At 36.6% G+C, this 11,895-nt stretch overlaps 1 long non-coding RNA gene across 1 annotated transcript; it reads left to right on the top strand.

Moving 5' to 3' along the window:
- Positions 1 to 6,981: 6,981 nt before the first annotated feature.
- LOC113292983 lies at positions 6,982 to 9,931 on the top strand. The gene is made up of 5 exons (XR_003331986.1): positions 6,982 to 7,100; positions 7,315 to 7,377; positions 7,576 to 7,639; positions 8,295 to 8,364; positions 9,002 to 9,931. It is a non-coding gene; the product is annotated as an uncharacterized LOC113292983 (long non-coding RNA).
- The last annotated feature ends 1,964 nt before the right edge of the window (positions 9,932 to 11,895 follow it).

Genomic DNA, 11,895 nt, shown 5'->3' with positions numbered 1-11,895 from the left:
AAACTAATCCTCAGAGCCAGCAAAACTACCTAGTTGTGTTGTTACTGGTGGAGCCGCCTATTCGGGGAGGAAAGTACCCTAATCAGGCGAAATCTCTTACGGCCGCTCGGTTTAAAGACTTCTTTGGGATTGAGAAGCTCTATTAGTACCGTTGGTGGGAAACTAGATAATTGAGAATCTTGTCTTCTGATATAAGAATCACTCAAACTAGATCGAAGTTTCGACGGGGATCTTTAGACTGTTTGTACATCTAAAGACGTCTTGCGATAATCCATTGTTAACAGACTCCGTTATGTGTATGATTGATCACAAGAGATTCAAGTTGTTTGTGTGCAGGTGTTTATTGAAGATCTAAGAAGATTTGAAGACGAAGAAGATTTCTGATTTGGGTTCATAATCTTTGGTGTGCATAATACTTGTTTCGGCTGGAAAAGGATCCAACTATAATCGGTTTATCTTTGTGATAGATTGGATTGATTAGTTGAGTAGATCGGCATCAATATGTTTCTTTGTGATTAAAAGTATTGATTGCAAAATCTAGATACAATTACTTTGGCAGTTGTTGAAAAGATAGATCTAAGGACCTGACAAAGGAGTTTATTGGGATAAACGGAAGAGCCTTTTGTCAAACTCATATTACGTTGTTTGAAAAGAGTTGTAACCGAACAGATTTTTTGTTACTTTACTGTTTGGAATACGAACCAAAGGAATTGATCCAAGTGCATGACTTATCACAAGTTGGAGGCGCAGGGATACAGACGGAACTAGGTGAACTATAGGTTTAGTTGCTTGGTCTCAACTATACGAAGTTGGTTTAAGTGTACAAAAATAATGATTCTTCCCAACTGATCACTTTGATCAATGTCGTAGTCTTTTGCCTTAACTTTCCGACTTTAATTGCACTGCGCAACATAACAAGACTTATGCAAGACTCGGCCACATTATTCAATCATGTTGCGCTTGCACCAAATAATGCAATGCCTTATGGAATGTAAGTTATGATTCCATACCTCTTGTATGCACCACAACCCATATCATTTGCTGCACTCAGCAACAAAACATGACTTACACTAGATTTGGCCTTCAAACCATATTGAAAATTTCACCTCTTAGCTTTGAACCATTTGTATGCCAAAGAACCAACACCCTAATGTTTTTTTCTTGCACTATCGCAACACCTTGATTGAAATGCATGACTTTGGTATAGTCATGACTTAGGAATACTCAGGACATCCCACCATCACTTTGGACAAGGTATCTTCTTCACGTGCCTTTGAAACCAACATGCCTCACTGTTCTTTCAAACTGCTACGCTTTAATGTAATGGAAAAAGAACATGTTCTTCCAATCCATGAGTCAATATTCACTCATTTTACTTGATGGGATTACTTCTACATTTTTGTTGCGTTACTCCATTCCGTCACTGCCAATATGCTGTCGCATTTCCACATAACTCTCAATAGCAAACTCGTCTATGCCACCAACTCTATTTGCTTCTTCCACTTTCATCATCTTCTATTTCATATCATGGCTTAATATGTTATGCCGTATCTTCCACGTGAACTAGCTTTACTTTGAATGAAAGAGACAAGAAATATCGTCTCAAATTCCTTCATCCTCTACTACCTAACATAGAGAGAAAATTACCAACTACAAGGTCCACACGACCTAAACTGAAAGTATACTCAAACTTGAGCAAATACTTGCACCACCTGATTGCAAACTTGTAAAACCTAACAAATCTTGCAATACTGAATTCATCTTCGCTTTTGAGCGACAAACAAGGAAGCGAGACGACGCTTATTGTCCCCAATGTTGCAAATATCATTGCCACATACACTCTTCTAACTATCAACATTTTTATGCAACTCCTATAACGAAGTACAATGTATTTGACACTTAGTTGAATAATCCTTCAAACAATGGATTTCATGTTGTTTTAGCTTTCATGAAGATTTATCCAAGAATGACCTCTTGCAATCCTTATGCATCACCTCTACTACGTCCTTTCCTTTTTATTGCGTCTTTAATTCTGCCTAACTTGTAGTTCTTCACGCATTAAGCATCCTGGCCATGCACAAATCTTATTTGGTTCATATTAATGTTGCATAGATGCCATGCTTATTAACACCCAAATTTTGACAAAACATTGTGCACCTTGGCACAACAAGATCAGACTAACTTGGTGATTCTGAGCATCACCATAGAGCTCAGAAATCCATATTACGTAAATCAATTTTACGGACAAATCCTTTGGACAGTTGCAAACAAGGCTACAATCCTTGTAAACGAGGCACCCATTGCCTACGTTCCTTGAAGAAAGCCACATTCGTCTTCAGTTTAGAAATAATTTTTACTGTCCATGCACATATGGTTACTCTTGTCTTTCCCTTTCTCCAAAATAAGCTTTAGTAGCAATACTGATTTGTAGTCGATAAGAACATCCGCTTGTAGTTATGATCGAATGCAGGTCTTTGGAAACTCTTGTCCAAGAATATCGACCCCCTTTCATAAACTAGGTGCAAGCACACTCCTTATACACATCTAGCATCAACGAAGAACACTATGCAAACGTAAGACCGTGGTGTATCGGTTTTTCCCCAACTTAAGTTTCTTTCTTCATCATTTCCATAAGCTTTATGCTAAATAGAATTGGCCATCCAATTCTTCTTTCATGACATCACGTTGCCACAAAAATGCTGGTTCACAACCAGACTTTGCATTACCACCAAGATACATACATTAGAGAGGAATAATTTTTATATTCTACCAAACTAGCTATAATGAGACACCTTCAATTCTATCGCATAGACAAGTTCTCAATTATCTTTTCCACTGCAAAGGCCAATAACATCCGGAATTTCTCCAAAATTCCCATTACTACTTGTAATGTACACGGTACTGATAACAATACGAAGATATTCATTCCAAATGCTTTATTTTCGCACACTTGTGAGAAACATGACTTTAACACCTGACTTTACTTGTAATGTACTCATTAGTTTTTTCATGCAGTCACTTGAAAACCCGGTTTCCAATGATTCTCGCATGTTCGTCTAACACTTTGGGCAGGAATTTTGACATCTTTGTCATAAACTTTCATAGCATGTTTCTACCTCAATCTTCAAAGTTCATTCCAATTTATCTTTCCACACAAGAACAACTTCTTCTAGTCTCAATAATAACGAAACCTAAATAATTCATCACTGAATTCGACAAACAAATGACAACAACTTGAGTAAAAGAGAGAAAAATCAAGATCTGTTTACTCAAACACGGCTCTAATACCACATGCCAAATCCGCATCCTAAAATTTTCTATGGGACATGACTGGCAATACTTTGTGGTTCAGTGAATCAACTTCTCCTACAAGTACTCAGCCTTGCACACTTGCATCAAAGTATGCATCTGTCTTCACTCTTAAGGCTTTACACAACTCAAGTATTTCTTCTTTCTCTCTAACCCTTTATGCCCCACAAGCAAATGAGGTTTGCCATGTACTTAAACAAAACTCACAATATCAACAACATCATAAACACAAAGAACATGACACAATTAACCCATTTTATTGTATCAAAGGAAGATTACATACAACTGTCTGGGCTAAACATGCCATTCACCCTCTTTGGTGAATGCCTACCTCTCTCTACAATCAGTGGTTCTTCTACAAATCAAATAACACCAAACTTATTGCTCCCTAAATTATTTATACATGCTAAAGATAATTCCAAAACTTGTGTGCAATCACTTGCATAGCCCATGGAATTCCACATGTCCACATGTAGTTTCCCTAACCGCCAATATGCTTTTCAACTGCCAGCTTTTGTGTTGTTGCGCCAGTTGATGCCACATATGTACTTGGTGGTTAGAATATTCCAAATAAGGTTATCAATCAACTTTATAACCGCTCTAAGTTATCCCTTTGATCTGGCATATTTCTAATGTGTATAACCAACTTATAACCGCTCCAATAGGCCATCCTACGTCATTCTGCTTTATGATGCTCCAACATTGTGCTACTTATGATCAGGCCATGTTTTATACACTCTTGGGTGCTACCAACTAGTAGGAACACATACCAATGTTGTTAGAGCATTGCTCGGTCGAACTCGCATGAGTTGCTATCTCAAGCATGTTTGTCAATGTTAGTGATCAAAACTATAGGTCTTGATTTCTAGTCTATTATAGCTAAGTCTCGGACTAGGATAGAAAGTTTAGTTGATCTCAAGGACTTCATGGCGATTCATCATACAAGTAGAAGAACTACTCAAGGAACCGGTGGAACTTCTCGACAAAAAGGTATGTGAAGACTTGAACTTATCTGTCACTCAAAAGTCTATATACTCTATCTCCTACTTCTTGAGACAAAAAGTCGTATGTTATATACATATAGACTTAAATTATACACATTTGGTATTTCGAGCCGAGTATACCTCGCTTATCTATATCTCGAAATATGTGTTGGTAAGCTTTTCGCTTCGACCAAGTTTATCTTTACTTAGTGACGAAAGTCATGATATGTTTCAATCATCTTGAAAATTGCTTTGATGAGAAATGGTGTAACAACTACATAACGTCCTCTAAGAATGTTTCAATGATTGAAATGAGAGTTTAGATTACATAACCAATGATGGACATAAGCATTTTTGTGGAAACACATTTATGTATAAGTCCTATTCCTTGAACCAAAGTTTGCGAACTTTGTTGATCAAGAGAAACCAGAAGAATAACTTGTTTCCAAGTCCGCGAACTCAGTACGCGAACTGCCGAACTTCTCATCCCGAGAAATTCTGCTGGAGTTGACAAACTAGTTGCGTGAGTACCAGTCCGCGAACCGGCGGAAGGTCTCTTGCCGAGATTTTCTGCTGGAGTTTGTAAACTCTGCCGGTTGCTTAAGTCCGCGAACCTAGTGTGCAAACTTAAGAAGGTTATATATCTGAAGATGATTTCTGAACTTAAACTTTAAAAAGACTAAGGAATGTAGTTTGCAAACCGTGGCTATAAAAGTTCATGAACCGATTCAAGTGAATCAAATCATCTTTGCTTCAATTGTGTCTTGTGTAGTTACATAAGATTTCCTTGCAATTGAACAACTCTCTAACTAGTTCATTTGAGTCATTTGAACTAGTTATGGTGAAGAAGAACATGGTTGATATGAAATGCTCATATGGCTAACCTTTTGGTTAACTATTTTTGAACCAACAATGTACACGTTTGGGTACGGTTAACAAACCTAGAAGCGTGCAGTTCATTTGTGTATAACAAGCTAAGTTTTTGATCTAACGATTGAGAAATATTAGCTTGAATCTAAATCAGGTTTTCATCTAACGGTGAATATTGATTGCTTTGTTACCAAGGCAAAACCATGATTTGAAAGACTATATAAAAGAGACATCTAGTATTGTGCAAAACTAATCCCCACACCTTACGTGTGATACTAGTTTGCGTACTAGAGTCGATTCTCCTTTAACCTTTGGTTTTCTTCTTCTAAAACCAGGTTAACGACTTAAATACTTCATTGGGATTGTGAAGCCAGACCGATACTACTTTTATCGTAGTTGTGAGATCTGATCTTGCATCTTCTATCGTACGAGTACAATCAGATTGATTGGCTTGAGATTTGATATCTCTGATAGGCAAGATATAAAAAGTAATCACAAACATCTTCGTCTCATTGTTTGTGATTCCACAACATCTTGTTTCGCTACCATACGATTAAGATTGTTGTGAGGTGATTGATTAATCTAGGCTGTTCTTCGGGAATATAAGACCGAATTATCAATTGGTTCATGTTCACCTTGATTATTATCAAAAGACGGAACAAAAACTTTAGGGTTTTTTTGTGGGAGACAGATTGATCCTTCGATAGAATTGTCTGTGTGAGACAGATTTGTTTATTGTCAAAGCCTGCGATTTTGGGTCGTAACAACTCTTAGTTGTGGGTGAGATCAGCTAAGGGAATCAAGTGCGCATTATCCTGCTGGGATCAGAGGCGTAGGGAGTACAACTGTACCTTGGATCAGTGTGAGACTGATTGGGGTTCAACTACAGTCCAGTCCGAAGTTAGCTTGGAGTAGGCTAGTGTCTGTAGCGGTTTAATATAGTGTGTATTCAATCTGGACTAGGTCCCGGGGTTTTTCTGCATTTGCGGTTTCCTCGTTAACAAAATTTCTGGTATCTGTGTTATTTCAGTTTTCGCATTATTTGTTTTATCTTTATAATTGAAATAATACAAGTTGCGCTCATCAATTAGCATAATCCAACCTCTGGTTGTTGATTGCCATTGATTGATCCTTGGACATTGGTCTTTGGTATTGTCCAAGTTATTCCTTGTGTTTGATTAAAGACTCGCTGATTTCTTTTAGATTGAGTAAATAAAAACAAGAGAGAGATATTAACTCCTTGAGATACTCTTACCTAAATTGAGTCTGACTGTCTACTTGATTCTCTAGAAAGTGTTTCGGACTTAGACCCCCGCTTTTTCAAATGTCTCTTCTAACAGTGTGGCTAACTTTGGCCTACAAGCCATAAGTTTATTTGCATCACTTTGCCGAGCAAGTGACTACAATGAAGCCTTTGGCATGCGCCACTAGTGCATTTGCATTAGCCAGGCCTTGGCCAAGCCTTAGTTCCATGCATAAGTCATCTCATGACTTATCTTGCATCCTTAATCCATTTATTGAGCTGGGTTAATCATGGATTACTAATATCCAACAATATCACATAATATTGCATGTGTCAAATAGCCTTTTTTGTCTCGGCCGTCTTGGGGCTTCATCGTCAGACTATGAAGTTCCATTCGCCAGGCCACTGACTTCAGTCACTGTCTTGGACGGTAGCAACTATTATCCAAACGAAGTACCTGACCCACGCGCGAACTATAAAAATACTCTTCTCCGCGCTTTCACTAGATTCTTTCCATCTGTTCAAATGGGAAAAAGAAAAAAGAAACACAAAACTCAGAATGGCGCCAAACCAAGGTACAGAAAGAGAATCGAAACCAGATGATCAACAAATTTTCGAGGCTAAAGACCTAGATGGAACGTAAGTGCGGATCGACGCACAAGACACGGACGGACCTTGTCCTCTCGTCGCTGTCGGTAAGTACTCTTCATTTTCCTCACATTTTTTTCTAGGGTTTTTAGTTTTCATTACTTGAACTTTTCATTTGATTGTTCAATTTCTTTGATTCTTAGAAATCAATTAATTTCGTAGAATTCGTTTTTCTTTGATTTTTCAATTTCTTTAACTTTTGTTTAGCATTGAATTGTTTCTAATTGGTTATGCGTTTGGTTTGGTTTACGTTTTGTCCAGGAACTTCATGTTTTATTTCAATTTGGGATCTTACTTGGAATTTGTTGTCGTTAATGGAATTAGGTAATGTTCTTATACTAAGGAATAGGTTCGATTTGGATTATGGTAACAGTATCAGCTGACATATTACTGTCACATGTTGCTAATCAACCGTGCCAGACTGCCAGGATAGATTACTCTGCCAGTTTCTTGATTCATTGTTTAAAATTGTGGTTATATCAGTTGAGTTTGTTCTTGACATTGTTTTATGGATGCTGATAGGAATCGGCCACAACAACAACGTGACCAAGGAGACTAGTCAAAGTTAGCACAACATTGTTTGTCTGTGAGTTAAAGTGACTAGTTTACTGTTTTGGGTTACTTTTTTTAACTGTCCTGGTCATAGTAAGTTTTGTTTTTGAGTGTCTCCTAGACAGTTATATACCCAATAAGGGTATATATCGAAAAATAAATCAGTTTTGTTTCTTATTACTAGTATTTCTGCGCCTCCTTGGTAAGAACCCTAACGAGGTTCTTATCAGAGAGCGTGTCTTGGGAATCATGATAAATATTTAAACCAAGCCTCAGAGGCTGGCTTAGGCCCTTATTCTACTAGCGGAGAAATCCCTTCTTTCTTGAGTTTGAGAAATCTAAAAAGAAAGGTAGTACTCATTGAAGCCTGGCTCTCCCTTATAGCTTATGGGGTACTTCACTCGAGGAAATCGTAAAAAAGCGCCTACACCTCTAGTCTCTCTAGAGGCAGCTTTCGAGGCTATTAAGATAGAGAAAAGTTCCCTGTTATAGGCCAAAGCTTAAAAGACGACTAACAGAGATAGATTGACACCAATGCTGTCCCTCGATTTAGGACTGGGATTTTTGTCAACATTAGATTTAACAAGTACTTGAGCTTCCTCTTATTTATATTGCTTTGTTTTCTAACATTTGTATGAGTTTGTTTTCTTGTTACGGACCGAATGACTAGTGGATTGATGGTTTTGTAGAACGCCAGAGCTTGGAGTTTTCCACCTTCTTGAAATTCCACTTTATCATGGATGGATGGTTGATCCACAGGTATGCATTTCAAGATTCCTATTTTGTCGAAATTCAAAGTTTTGGTGAAGTATTATTTCCCATTCTGGACAGTCAGCTAGAGATTATCTTTTCTTAAAGGTTTTCATTTTAGTCACTGCTAATAATGTTACACCAAAATATCCACATTCCAATGTGTAGATATGTCAATGTTGCAAAGTTTAAATTCTTATTTACTTAAATTAAAAGCTTCTGACACCAGCTTGAGATATGGAGGAAAGGTTTTTGATTATGGCTGATGTATGGTTACACATTTGGAGTTGGGGACATATGGTATGTGCCTGAATTAAGTAAGGATTTGAGTGTCCACTGCTCACCCAAGGCTAAGACTTCCTTAAATGTCAGTTTGAGCAGATTAAAAAAACATTTGTCGTTGAACTTTAAAGTTTTGGTTGTAATTGTTTGATGACTCGTTAGAGTGTTGCTTCTACAGTTCTGCACCTGAAATGCATGAAATAATTTATTTTTTTCATATTTCCATCAGCAAGTGTATTTGTAGTACTTCAAAACACTTCGTTTTCATGTTAGAATATTAAAAAAATATCATTTCCTAGCTTCGGAGATCGAATATTAATAAGGAATGTCAAACTCACTGTTCAGTTCTCCATAAACACATCAGGATTCTGATACTGCAAAGGCGTTCGGATCGAAGCCTTACAACGCACTTCTTGAAGAGGTTGCTAACTACCACGCAAGAAATGCCCGGGGAGAAGAAAAGAATGTCCTACAAGAAGATTGTGGTGACCATCAGAAGGGAAAAGGAGACTAAGAAGAAGAAGAAGCTCTCTTAAATGCCTTGGAGTTGTGTGGTATAATACCTGGAACGACCATCAGTCATACATCTGCACATTCAGCTGATCACGGACTATTCCATAATACTAGGTCTGGTGTCCAGCTAGAACCATCTCTATCACAGGATTCTAGTGCCTTTAGCAGTTGCTACACAGGCAGGCTATCTCAATGAATCAATTGGAACAAATTCTTCAGTTTCAGAATCTGCTGATTTGGTAATTTCTAGCAATCAGGTTGTGAGAATAACTGAAGACAGACTGTTTCAGAATCAAAGCCAGGGCTTACTCACTATTTCTTTGGACGAGGATTCTTCATCTGCATTTAAGGACCAAATAAGTGGGCCAGGAGGGAGCTCAAAGTATATGCCCCATAGCATGAATCTGGGTATTGCATCTAGATGAAGTAGGTCGCCATAGTGCTTGCGGTACAACTGTGATTCTTGGTCCATCTGCAACTCTTAGTGTCAACTCAAGCATGAATGGCAGAGAACCTATCCTTGATGGTGAAGAGTACATACTTGATTGAAGAATGAAACCTGATGAAACTTTAGGACCTGTATATGAAGGTGAGGTGGTTGTGGCCAAGCAAGTTGAAAAAGGCAGAGAAAATGATTGTGACATAAATCTTTCTCCTTTCATTACTAGAGCAAAAAGTATTAGGTTGCTTGTGGTCTGTTTGACCGTGATACCTTCTTCTTTGACCATAACATCTTATTTCGTGCATTTCGGTGAAACAGTTCCTTACATTTTTTCTTCTTACTTTCAGGGTTGCTGATCAATAACTTTTTGAAAAACAATAAAAACCAATTGACCATATACGGGTAAACTTTCTCTTTAGTTTACATTTAAAGGAATTTCCTGTTTAGTCCCGTAAACCCGACCCGAATTACTGGATAGTCCAGCGGTAAAATATATTTACTCCCTAGTCCAAAAAAGTTTTGAAAAGAGTAAAATTACTCTACTAATTCTAACATATAACACTACATATATTAATACATATGTAATATGTAGTAATAACATATGTAGTATACTAGTAGTAACTAGTATGTAGTATACTAGTAATAATAACATATGTAGTATGTAGTATACTAGTAGTAACTAGTACTAGTAGTAATATGCTATGTATTGATACTACTACATATCAATATGTAGTATTGATACTACATATTGATATGTAGTATGTTATATAATGATATGTAGTATGTTTGATATTGATATGTTGTATGTTATGTATTGATACTACATATTGATATGTAGTATGTTACATATTGATACCACATATTGATATTTAGTATGTTATGTATTGATACTACATATCAAAAAATTGTTATGTATTGATATTACATATGCTACTACTAGTACTAGTTACTACTAGTATATTAAAGTAGTTACCTAATTTACTAGTAACAATAATTTTGTTACTACTAGTACAGTACATATTAATATGTAGTATCATCGTATTGATACTACTAGTATGTAGTAACATACTACTAGTAACATTTACATGTGTTGATACTAATTTAGACCTGGAAGGGTGTTTTAGGCATTTAAAAAAATATATTTTATAGTCTCCACGAAGTTTTTGGACTAGAGAGTAAATAATCTAGTCCAAAAACATATTTTTGGACGAGGGAGTAAATCTTTTCCACGGATGGACTAGTCATTAACTGGGTGAATAAAAAATGGACTAAACAGTAATTCATACCTACATTTATAGATTCCCGTTGCATCTCCATTTCAAGTTCTCATTACTTCCACTTTACGGTCTTTGTGCTCTACAACAAGGTCCGGAGGACGGTGAACATTGTGTCTTTTTTTGTAACAATCACTTCAACACCATGTTAAAGGTCAGTTGAAATTGAAATTGCTTGTCTATAATTGTTTTGTAATAGATAATTATTTCTCTCACTTCTTTGCAGTATAATAATGAGCTTTATGTCTTAATTACTGATCAAGGTACCTTAGCCAACCTGATTTGGTGTGGCCGTGTGGGAGAAGTTAAATGAGGTAATGCTCCCGGATATTATCTTCTTTTGCTTGTGATTTTATTTATCATATAATGTATATCAAGCGTCTGTTGTTTGGAGTACTTTTATTATTATAACTTGTATCATCAATATTCACCAGGTCAATGGGAATACAATTCACATTACACGCAATTTTAGCATATTTAGGCAAAAAGCATTGACCGGGACAAATGTGAGTATATGTCATCTAAAATAATGTTCTTGATTAGTTCCTCATAGCTGAAACTAATGCATTATTTTTCTGCCTCAGAACTATCTTGCTAGCAGTGGAAGTTCAGTTCTAAGATAGTCCTATTTTCTTTTATTTTAACTTTTCCTTCTCTGACATATTCACTGCTGCCGCCATTACCCACCACCACCGCCATTCTCTGAAAATGTGAGATACTATGATTATAATAATTTATAGAATATTAATGATGAACAGGTGATCCAAATGCATACATTTTTCTATGATGTGATCACTTAACTTGGATCTAATTTATACATTTACCAACAATTTGATTTTAACGATCTGTAAACATGGGTCTGTTATGAGAACTAATTAAAGTTTACAGACTTTAGGGTTTTCTCCAAGTAATGATCACAACTTGGAGGTGATGAATTGGGCATCGTAGTACTTCAAATATATATACAGATGTTTGCAAATCTTATGTCATTGCAACTCTTTGAAACATTATCGCCACAAATCTGTCTTT

This window comes from Papaver somniferum, chromosome 7 (assembly GCF_003573695.1).
Source record: "Papaver somniferum cultivar HN1 chromosome 7, ASM357369v1, whole genome shotgun sequence".
Taxonomy (NCBI): domain Eukaryota; kingdom Viridiplantae; phylum Streptophyta; class Magnoliopsida; order Ranunculales; family Papaveraceae; genus Papaver; species Papaver somniferum.
This window is presented reverse-complemented; position numbering and strand designations above follow the sequence as displayed.